General features: G+C 35.0%; 2 protein-coding genes across 10 annotated transcripts in view; one reads left to right on the top strand and one right to left on the bottom strand.

Moving 5' to 3' along the window:
• Positions 1–12,526, bottom strand: part of LOC100011334 (cohesin subunit SA-2-like) — a 127,591-nt gene that overhangs the window by 35,437 nt on the left and 79,628 nt on the right. The window lies entirely within an intron of this gene.
• The window catches only part of PPP2R3B (protein phosphatase 2 regulatory subunit B''beta), a 177,121-nt gene that overhangs the window by 155,382 nt on the left and 9,213 nt on the right, over positions 1–12,526 (top strand). The window lies entirely within an intron of this gene.

Below are 12,526 nucleotides of genomic sequence, written 5' to 3'. Positions count from 1 at the left end.
TATTCTTTCCTGGTCTAGTAGAATTATGCCTTATAAAAAGGCATCTCATAAGGTCTTTTTTCCCTCACTTTTTGAGAATAATTTGTATAATTTTGGCACAAACTGTTCTTTAAAAGTTTGATAGAATTCTCCTATAAATACAGGAGTTTTCCCCTTCAGTTAATTCTATTTATTTTTCTGAGATTAGTTTATTTAAGATCTCTATTTGCTCTACAGTTAATCTGGATATTTATTTCTTTTGTGCTCTCAATTTTAGTAGCATAACTGCATAGTAGGTTATGATCAATCTTTTCTTTCTGGCTTCTAATGATTTTCTGCCTTCTTTTTAATCAGATTAGCTAAAGACTTATCAGTTTTATAGTATTTAAGAATCAGTTCTTAATTTTACCAATTCTATAGCTTTTTGGTTGGTTTCTAACTTACCTATTTCTCTAATGTTCAATATCTCCTCTTCTAACTTATTTGCTGGCTTTTTTATTCTTTTCAATTCATTCTTAATTAATCCTCTCTTTTTCTATTACATTAATGTATTATTTCAATTACTACTTTTTTCTCTATCATGAAATGTTCTGTGAAGTTTTCTTGTAATATTTCTTGTATTATCATAATCAGATTTTTGACTTGTGTTCTTCTGGGAGACTTATCCTTAAATTGTCTCTACAAATGCTCTTTGAGATTAATATGTTGTGCTTGTATACAGATCACATTTTCTTTCAAGGCTTTTGCTTCTTTTCTTCTGGATTGTCCTTCATTCCTGTGTATTTGATTCCTAATTATTCTTCTCTTTTATTTCTCTGGGGAGAATACAATGATTCAAGTTTTTCTGGTCTTGCTAATTTTTTTTTCTATGGTGGAGGCTATAAATCCTGCTTTCACATTTCTTATTTCTCTCTTAAAAATTCAAAAATATTCTGCTGTGATTCTATACTCTCTTGAGAATCTAAGGGTTCCTCTGCCTCATCAGGTACTAATTTTTTTTTTTGTCTTACAATTCATAGAAGTCTGGGCTCACTTAGCTGAACTAGAGAGGCCAGTATTAATATCTAGCAATACTATGTTGGTATATCTTTTTGTGCTCAAGATCATTAACTGAGTTTTCTTTCTCCTAAAATGTCTGATTTCAGTCGTTTTCTCTTTTACTTTCTGATTACTTGCACACGACTTCTAGGGGAACAGAATTGGTCATAGTTAAATATTAAATCTCTTTTCACCAGGCCTAGTGAAGTCTATACAGACACATATCCTGCCCCTGCCGGTTCACATAAGAGACTAAAAGAGTCTCATATCTATCCATCCAATCACCTTGCCTTTTTTCCTTTCCTTTTCCCCCACTTCCAACATGGAAATCCAAAATCATTGAGATACAAACCTGTTGACTTATGTCAAATATTGAATCAGTCCTTCTTCAGGCCAAGACTGTGATTAAGGCTTGAAAGAAGAATACAAATCACTCTCAGGCAGATAACTCCCATATCTATATAGCCAGTCTCAGGTTTTCCTATGAACTTTAGTCTTGTATCACCAATTGCCTATGAATATTTCCAAAGTGGAGAGCTTAAAAAAAAAGTGGAGAGTCTAGTGGCATCTCAAACTCAGTAAGTCTAAATGAGAACTTATTCTTCTCATATACCTCAAACCTACCATTCTTCCAAATTTTCTGTAATGTTCAGAAGCACATCACTGTCCAAATCTCTCAGCCTCCTAACCTCAATAACATTCTCAAATCCTCACTCTCATTTACTTCACAATCAATGACCAAATCGTATCATTCCCAACTCCTTCACATCTCTTCACTCAGAGAGCTACTAGGATAGCTTGGACTTCTCATCACTTATCACCCAGCCTGACTGCCACAACAGCCTCAAGTCTCTCTCCACTGCAGATTACTCTCTACAGTGGACCTTTACTTAATATGAGGAAAATCAAGTCAATACTATTACTGGAAAAGTAGTATAAAATGAAGATATATGGTTTCATATATAATCCTATTTTTGTTTTCTGTCAAGTATATTGAAATACTTTTTTATTAGTGATCAAGTTGAAATTTCCTTTTTTACTTAAATAAAGAAACCTCATATAAATTGATTAAGCATTTTCTACTAGTCATGCATTATGTTTACTATACAACGGAAAGCAAATCCTGTCCAGAAGAAGACAATAGGGGGGAGAGAATATAAATAACTAGACATACTAGAATACTTTAAGGAAAAACAAAATTTAAAAACTGACAGTTCTCACTTAAAGAGACCAGTCCCAAACCTCTTCCTCCCCTGACAGGGTTCCAAGTCCTATCTCCCACCCCTCCTCCCCTAGCCAGAACCACTTCAGTGCCTAGAATGGAAGAACTTTAGCAGCAGTTACAGCAGCAAACCCTCACCACCTTAGCTACTGCCTATGAGAGCCAGATCCTGACTTCAGTGGGGTCCTGCAGCTAGCTAATGAACTGAGTTTGCAAATGGGAATTTACAAGAGAGAACTGTGCTCATAGTTAGTAAGTGCCAACATAATAAAAGCAATACTATTACCAAAGTTCATTTATAACTTTACACTAAACTAACCAAACTATCAAAGGGATACCTTAGAGAATTCAATAATATAACAACAAAGTTTAAATAGCACTTCCAGACCTCAAATCATAAATAAAACAGCAGTATCAAAACCATCTGAGATTGGTTAAAAAATTCATTAGTTAATCATTAGAACAGAATAGATAAGGCAGAAATCATGGAACTCAATAGCTCAGTGTTTGAAAAACTTCAAAGTCATCATTACCTAGAACTTCCTATTTGATAAGGGCTATTGGGAAAACTGGAAAGCAGCCTAACAAAAAAAAAAAATCCTAAGACCAACACATTATACTACAATACACAATAAATTTAAAAAGATATGTGACCTGGAAAACAAAAATCATAAAACAAGAAAAGTAAAAGAGAATATTATCATTCATAGTTTTGGGTAGGAAATGTGTTCTTAACCAAAAAAGGAATATTGATAAAAGATAAAATAGATAATTCTGATTACATGGATCTAAAAAGATTTCACACAAATGCAAATACAATATCTAGGAAAAGCAGGAAAGTGGTCAAATGGAAAAAATATTCATATCAAATTTCTCAAATAAAGGTTTTGAATCAAAGATATTTAGGTAAATGGCAGATATATATGAGGCCAAAAGTCATTCCTCAGTAGGGAAGTGGTCAGAGGATATAAACAGTTCTCAAAAAATTACAACCTATTAACTATATGACACTTCAAAATACAAATAACAAGCCAGATGTAAATAAAAATAAATCTAAGGTTTCACCTCACACACAGAAAATTGGCAAAAAAAAATATCAAAGGATGGGGAGTCAACCTTGGAGTAGCTATGCCATGATATATAGTTGGTTTAGTTGTAAATCAGTATAAATCTTTTGGAAAGCAATTGAGAATTATGCAAAGAAATAAAATGTCCATACTCTTTGCTCCAAAGATTCTAATACTAGGCTTATAACCCAAGGAGAGAGCATTGATAAAAAATCATACAAATAAAAATATTTATAGCAGAACTTTTTATGATAATAAGGAATCTGAAATAAAAGTAGATATCCACTAACTGAAGAATAGCTAGACAAATTGCAGCAGTGTAATGGAAAATTTCTGTGCTGTGAGAAATGACAAATATGATGAAAAAAGAGAGGAATGAAAAATTTGTATAAACTGATGCAGACTAAAGTAAATAAAGTCAAGAAAATAAACCCAATTATAGCAAGGTAAATGTTAAGAATCACAAAATAATCAAAAGTGCATGCTACAAAGTTACAAAGAATAAGCATGGCTCCAAAATACATACAAGAGAAGATAACGCTACTCTGGTTCCTCTGAAGAGGTAGATGGGAGATGAACAAATAGGGACAGTGAACATACTTTCATCTCTTTTCAATGTTATCATTTTTCCTGATTTTTTTCTCCTTTTTCTTGAAAATATCATGTCCTGGTTCTCTAAGAGGGAGAGAGGATAGTGGAGGAAAATTTTGATAATGTAAGAAAACCAATAAATTTTTTTATTTAAAAAAAGTAAATATTGTAGAATTACAAATAATTAGTGACCCCCAAAGAAGAAATATGGGAGAATATCTACCCCACTCCTTTTCAGGGATAGGAAGTCCACAAGTATGGATGTTAATTTAATATCTCTCCAATGTAATGATCAGTTTTGCTGATGGTTTTTTCACTTTTTCTCTTTTTCTGGATTTATTCTTAAAATAATGCTTTATTAATGGTACAGTACTCTGGAAATGGGAAAAAGTGATATGGGGGGAAGTTTGAGTGATATAAAAATAGATTTCAATTTTAGAAAATGTAACCCTACATAAATACAGGGCAGTTGGAAAGCTCTAGAGAAGACAAAACAGCTGGGGAGAATCAGGAAAGATTGCCTGCAAAAGGTAGAAATTGAGTAGTCTTGAAGGAAGTTAAGAGGCAGAATTTAAGGAGAGTATGGAAGACAAACCAATGCAAAAACACAGACATGGGATAGTGAATGTAGTGAATAAGAAACTGCAAAATGGGTTAGTGAGACTAATGTAAAGTATATTTAGGGAAGTAAAGTGTAAGAAGCATGTAAAGTAAGGATGTGCCAGGTTTTGAAGGGCTATAAATGCCAAATAAATGACTGTCTTTTCATTCTTGTAGTGGGACCAATATCCTAATCCCTACCTACATGCAAGTTATTATGGTTTTTCATTAAAAGAAATTCAAACTATCTTCAGGACTTGACTGACTCATCCTAAAGGTTCAGGATGTTGACTTCATTTTGTAGACTCCTGGATACAAGACAATAACGAGAAATTACAGATATATTTTGATATTTGGCTTGGGTATGATAAGACAACTCAGGCAAGGGATCTTTACAGGATCAACTTGAAATATTTTCAATGCCTATCCTTTTTTTTTATGGACCCACTTTTATAAATCTCCTTTTGTTGAATCATCTGAGTGTCTCATTTTGTTCTATTTGTTCTTACTTTCCTAGGTTTCTCTCAGCTGTCCTAGACTCTCTCTTCTTTTCCCTCTCTACAATCTCTTGGTGACATTAGTCACTTTGGGTTCAATTATCATCTCTATTCATGTTTCTCAGATCCTTAATCTTTCTCCTGAGCTACAGTCCCTCCACCATTAACTGGACCTCTGGAACCATTCATTCTACCAAGGGACTATTAGAAGACTGGCCTGAGTCAGGCTGACCCAAATAATCTTGGAGCTAATAGTCTTGGAGCTAATAGTGAGCTACTAAAGTTTACTGAGTAGAGTGTGACATAGTCAAACTGATGCTTTAAAAAAATCAGTTTGACCGCTGAATGGAAACAGATTGGACTTCTTCCCACTTCCCCTTTCTTTTCAGCTTTTTATTATTTATGTGTTATCTTCTCCGACTAAAGTGTAAGCTCTGAGGGGTGGGGATTACTGTATTTTGCCTTTCTTTTTATCCCCAGCGCTTAGCACAGAGTCTGGCATGAAATTGGTCCTTAAACAATGCTTACTGACTGATTGTAGAATCTATAAATACAGATTTATAAGAAACAAACCTAAAATACAATTGACATAAAAGATTAAAATACAAGGTTGGAAAAGAATTAAAGGTCTCTTTATAACGAGATTGTTCACAGCCCTCAAATCCTGTATGAATCTATAGAGGTGTTTGCCATCAGGCTCCCTTTTTGGTTTTTTAACAGGCAGGATGGGTGTGTTGTATTCAGATTTACAAGGGATTATTATTCCCTGTTCTATTAATGAATTTATTACTGGGGTAATACCCTCTATTACCCCTTTTGAGAGGGGATACTGAGAAATGGAAGGAGGTGGGCTAGATTTAGTTTTTATCTACACAGGAACAGCCAACTTAAGTAAGACTACATCAGAAAATGTGGCCCAAAGAGATTCTGGTATATCTTCAGGTATTACAAAGGTGGGATGCTCTTTCCCTTCCTGACTCTCTGAGAGAATTATAGGGAGTAAATTTAAAGATTCCTCAGATACTTCCAATGATAAGGAAACATCTGGAGAGCAAGTTATTGTGGCTCTGAGTTTACATAGAAGGTCCCTCCCCAGAAAATTTAAAGGGGAGTCAGGCATCAAAAGGAAGGAACTTCTAGGGGTCCTACAGACACCATTCTAGGGGAAAGTTTTTTAACCCTTCGGGGTATTCCTGACACTCCCATTACATTCTCTGAGCCAACAGAATAACAATGTAAATCAGGTGTACTCTTTAATACAGACCTGGAAGCTCCAGTGCCTAAAGACAATCATAATAGGTGTTACCCACCTTTAAGGTAACATGGAGTTCATAGGGGGAGCAGTGGATAGGGACAGCGAATAGTAGGACATCAGGGTCCAGAAAATCAAAGGTTGTATCCTCTGATTCCTGTGCCCCAGTTCCCCCAAACCCCCCACACACCTTCATAGTATTTGGGAAGTTCCTTAGGCACCCCCTGAAGGGCATCCCCCTGAGGGGCATTAGCAGCTGGAATATTTTTTGGACAAGCTCGACTTAAATTATATTGTTGTAGAGTCATTTGGTTTGAGTTATCATTTTCCCAATATCTATTCCTAAATAGTTATCATTCCTAAAGTGTGGTTTCCATTATCATTATTATAGTTATTTCTATAATTATCACTTCTGTAGTTGTTATTAAACTACATATTCCTTCTGATGACCCTAAGTTCTACACTCTATCATTTTGTGGCCCAACTTCTCACAGAATTGGCAGGTAATGGATCGATAATTAGATTCCTGGAGAGGGGCAAGTGTCATTGGTTGAGTATCATGCCCACTTTCCATTTTAGCCATCTTATCTTTTAAACATCTCAATTCTTTCTTTATTTCCTCCATGAGATCATTATTTTCTTCCTCCTTTTCTTTGTTTCCCTTTGAAATATATAGAACTGTTTTCCGCAATTCTTCAAGGTCCATCTCTGGCTATCTTGGGCAATGTGTTCTAAAATAATCCCTAATCACTTTGCAAGAGTTATTGACAAAGAGCCTCGTCTTATGCAATTTTCTTTAAATAAGTCAAAATCCAGGTATCTACCCCCAAACTCGATTATTCTGTCCATGAATCTGGAGTGTGTCTCTTCCTCATTTTGCTTAATCTTTTCAAATTCTGTCCACTTATCTGTACTGTCTGCACGCTCTCTCATTGCTGTTAGGATGGCCTCTCTACAACGGTATAGTTGTAAAAGATCCTTAGAATCATTATAGTTCCATTCGGGATCCTGAGATGGCCAATGTGCTGCATTGCGCCCCTGGGTATTTTTGACATGAGCAATTATTTTATTTTTCTCACGTTCAGTTAAAAAAGCCTGTAGCAAGTTTTCAACGTCCTTGTAAGATGATTTATACTGAAAAAATATGTCTGTCATCTTTTTTGTTACTAGAAAGGTATCTTGTTCATATATGGGGATATTTCATGTAAATTCATTTATTTCTTGAGGAGTAAATGGTATATTGAGTCTTAAAGTCACCATATCCCCATTCCATCCTATTTCAGGTACTTCTCTTAGAGAAAACAGGCCTCTAACTGAATTTGGTCAGTTTGATTAAGATGAGTTTCTTTAGGACGAGATCTCCTTTGGGCTGGAATATGGTTTTGTGTAGGAGGAGGAACATGAGAAATTGGGATTGTAGGGGAAGGGTCTTGGGGATTAAGTTTAGCCAAAATTTGCAGACCATGAGAGAACAAGTCTGTTAACTGAGCTATAGGGAAGGTGTTTTCCATCTCTATTTCGGGGAAGGAAATTTCCTCATTTAGAGGTTCAGAAACAGGTCTGTCATGTCCAGATCTGTTTCTGGTGGGGTGGATGTTTGCCAATTGATGCTGTAAGAAACATTTTAGATCATCCAATTGGACTTGTATGTTCTCCTACATTTCAGCCTCAAATTTTTAAATATTTTCCTGTGTTTTTTAATTGCATATTTTTTATGTTTTCCTGTGTTTTATCTTCAGATTTTTGCATAATTTTCTGTATTTTAGCTTCAGATTCTTGCATAATTTCTTGCATTTTAGCTTCATAATTTTGCGAGTTTTTCTGAATTTCAGCTTCAAATAATTTTTTTATGTTAGCATCTCTAAACGTACTGAGGAGTAGAAAAATGACATTACCTAATAATATAAAAAACTGGAGGTGTGCTGAATTCCTCAATGTCCCTAATTCTTCAACCACCATATAAATGTTGAAGAATGTAGTATTCATTTTTATATATATATTTTGTAATTATTTTCCTAGTGGGCTTCACAAAACACGTGGGGAGAAGGGCAAGGCCAAAAACTCTCTTTAGATTCCCTTCACTCCTAATTAAGAGTAATCTGGGCAGTTGTTCCCTGAGGGAAAGGGGATTTGTAGCTAAAAAGCTTTCCCAGTCCTGCCGCTTTGGATTAAAAAAAAAGGAAAAACAGCTGTATTCTATCTAATTTAAGGAGAGGGGAAAAATTCCAAATTTACTTACCTCTACAGCTGATCAAAATAAGCTATTAAAAGCTGAACTTAGTCACAGTAGAGAAAATATTTAGGAAAGTTAAGAAGATTGAGGGTATTTTGTCACAACCGACGTGGTCAACCAAAACTGTAAAGATAATTTTAGCATTGTGACTTAAAATCTAAATTTAATTGGTCACCAGGGAAAATCCCAAATAATAAAATACCCAAGTCAGCTGGAAATTTATGGTGATTTAATTGATATAGTGGAAAGAGATTAAGAAGAAGGAAGAAGGAGAGGGAGTAGGATTTCTCCCGCCTGGCTAGTGCCAGAAAGAAAACCAAAGGCTCTAGAAAGTAAGGAGGAAGGAATCAGCCTGAACTCCAAAAGGGCTCAGCCAAGATGTCTGAGCCTGAATCAACTCAAGGGCAAACTCACCGCCAAACCCAAACAGCTGCCACCACGCCAAGATGTCGGAACGCTTAACACGCTGCCAGCCAGTCCCCTCTCCAAGGAAAGAAGGAGAGAGAGCAAGTGACGTACCTTATATTAACAGTTTTATGTCACTTTCCTGCATCTCATCTGCACCAATAATAGCTTAGTTTGATTTAGGACAGCCCAGGGGTCTGTCCACTTTTTCTGCACATGTCTGTTGAAGGCCATTTCCTCAGATAATTAAATCTTTGAGTATGGTGCAGGCATCCTGACCTTGTTAAACCAAGTAGGGTGGAGAAATGTATAGTTCCCAAGACTTGATTCTGTTAAACCAAGTATCTCCATTGTTACTAATCAGGAAATAGCTAAATCAGATCTTCTGAAGTATGACCTGAGTAGGGTGGAGTAGTTTTAAAATTCACATACCTCATGTGAAATCAAAAAGGCAAGGATAGCAATTAGGATATCAGAAAAGGCAAAATTAAAAGAGAAAAAGTTAAAACAGATCATAAAGGTTTTAACAGTTGGGGACCTTACTACTATACCCATTACTGATCTAGATAAACTCCAACAAAAATTTAACAAGTGTGAAAAGGAAAAATGAATCAAGCTTTGGATTTTCTGCCACTAAGGTGGAGCAAACAGCAGTTGGAATGTTAGAGTGAAGATTGATGGACAGCAATGACATTGGTGGGGGAAGGGGTAACTTGGAGGGTGACAGTTGCTCTCAAGGACTCTCTTTCCTGGCCCTTGGACTGGAAGGAGCAGTCTCTCTCTGTCTCTGGATAGAAGTACCTCTATTCCTAGATTTTTCCCAACTGTGTGCTCTACCTGGATTCCTGTAATTGTGTCATCGAAGAAAGGGATTTAAGAGGAACATTTTGAACTATAAGGCCGGTCCTTAGGGCGTCAGCCGGAAAAGACAGGCCCAACTGACTCTGAAGGTCAGAACTTGTCTTCCTGTTGCTGTCTACTACCAAAGACTTTGAACTTAAGAAACCTAGCATAGATTACCATAGACAGAAATAAAGAAACTCTCCACAAGTCTGTGAGGCCTGGCCTCAACTCAAAAGCTGAGAGAGACTCAAACCCGATCTGGGGAAAAGTATGGCACAATCCTGATTCCCTCTTCCCTGATACCTTCCCAATCCAAACTTATTAAATAAATTCATTTTTTATTTAAATAACCCACAGTCAGATAAGAGGACTATCATTTCAGGGGGTCACAGAGGGAGGACGTAAGCACAGCCATTTAACCATAAACGGTCCTTATCGGACCCCTGCCAGGTGACCATGGTCCCTGGGGAGGCTTGTCCCTCAGGAGGCTCCTTGCTTACCTGTCCCGGGGTATCTTCAACATTAATCAATAGAGAAGATGTCCTCTCAGGCTATCATAGTTGGTCCATTTCTTGGGAACCCCATTTTTCAAAGACAACCTCTCAGCAGGGGGTATCTCTCCTTTTACCTCACCGTCAGCCATATTCCCACTAACCCTACAACTCATCCATTCCCTGTTATAAACCCTTCCTTATCCCCCTGTACCTTTTCCATCCTCTACAATTCCTTTAACTATTATACAAGAAAGAAACTCAAGTACTGCAGATAAGCTACACACATGCACAAGCACATGCACACACACACACATTTATCTTCAACAATCACTATGTATATGTAAGAATATATAAATATATATGTAGTGGTTACTATACATAAATAAAAAGGAGTATACATATTTCTCAGCTACGCACAGCACACAACTTTACAGAAATTTATAAATATGCATAAGGGAATGAAATCTTCATAAACAAATATAGAAAAGCAAATTTGGAAATAATAAACATATTCTCTGCTGGCAGCAACCAGGGAAAAATTGTGATCAATAAAGGTTCTATGAAGAAAGAATTCAAACTTAAAAAGGAGACTAAATAATTTAATACTAGGATCAAAGAACAAATAACAGAAACCATTGATAATTTTATAAAAGAAAACTGTCTTCCTGAGAGAAAAATTTATATGTCTCTAAACTCTTTTATCCACAAAAGAAAAAAGGTCAGTGAAGTGGTTATCAATAGAAAAGCAATAAAATAAAAAATCTCAACAAACACCAAACCTGAAAACTGAAAGTCAAAGGAGTTAAAATTACAATAAAAAACACATTGAATACAGTCAGAAATTGTTTTTTAAAATAACAACATAGATAAATCATTAGCTAATCTGATCCCAAAGAAAAAATAAATTGATTTTAATTTACAACAAATGAAGAAGAAACAAGGGATGTTATTATTAAAAATGATCACCCAATTCTGTGCCATTACATTAGATTAATATTTACAAACATATAAAATAAGCATTTTATAATAGAATACCAATTAGAAAAATTAAAAAACCCAATCTCAGATATAGAAACAGATGAAGCTATAAATAAATTCCTGATAAAATATGGCTAAATGGATTTACAAATAAAACCCCATGAAACATTCAAAGAACAATTCAAACATAGAATATTTTGCAAAAATAAGGAAAGGGATCTTCCCATAGTGCTTCTATGAACAAAATATGATCATGTTACCTAAACTGGGAGGAAATAAAGTAGAGAAAGAAAACAAGACTAATATCCCTACAGAATATGAATGCAAAATTACTGAATAAAATGAGCAAAGAAATAAAAATGACATATTAAAAAGATTATATGTTATTTGGGGGTTGGTTTTAAACTAGGAATATAAAGTTGGTTTAATATTAGGAATATTACAATCAAAAGCAAAGGATTATATAATGTATGCAGAAAAACTTTTGACAAAAACATCTTTCACTATCATTAGATATAATGGAGAAACATGAAAGTTCTTTTCAATTCTATCAGATATAAAGCAAGAATGTCCATTATCACCATTATTATTTTATATAGAACTAAAAATGATAGTCATATAAAGAAAAAATGAACAGAAAAAGTTAAGTACAAAGAAAGAAGAAAAAAATTATCAAAATTTGAAGGTGATATGTTGGTTTACTTAGAGAACACTAAATATTCAATTAAAAATTAATTGAACCTTTCAATAAATTAGATAATGTTGGAAGATATTAAAAAAAAGATACACTAACAGATTAGCCTTTCTAGATATTCCCCACAATCCCAATAAGAACAGACATAGGGGGCAGCTGGGTAGCTTAGTGGATTGAGAGCCAGACCTAGAGACAGGAGGTCCTAGGTTCAAATTTGGCCTCAGGCACTTCCCAGCCATGTGACCCTGGGCATGTCACTTAACCCCCATTGCCTAGCCCTTATTACTCTTCTGCCTTGGAACCAATACACACTATTGATTCTAAGATGGAAGGTAAGGGTTTAAAAAAAAAAAAGGACAGACAAATAGAAATTATTTTCAAAATATTATAGTGTATAAAACTTAATAAGAAAACAACTACCAAGATATACATGGGGATAATGTCAATACAATAATAAATTCTTTTTAGAGACATAAATGTTTTAAATAACTGGAGAAATATTGTTTGGGTAGTGCCAATATAATAAAGATGATGCTATTCTTATTAATGTAGAGATTCAGTGCCATGCCAAACTACCAAAGAATTGTTATATAGAACTAGAAAAAATAACAAAATTCATTTAGAAAAACATAA

This window comes from Monodelphis domestica, chromosome 8 (genome assembly GCF_027887165.1).
Source record: "Monodelphis domestica isolate mMonDom1 chromosome 8, mMonDom1.pri, whole genome shotgun sequence".
NCBI lineage: Eukaryota > Metazoa > Chordata > Mammalia > Didelphimorphia > Didelphidae > Monodelphis > Monodelphis domestica.
Note: the sequence above shows the minus strand (reverse complement) of the source record. Positions and strands in the feature narration are given on the sequence as shown.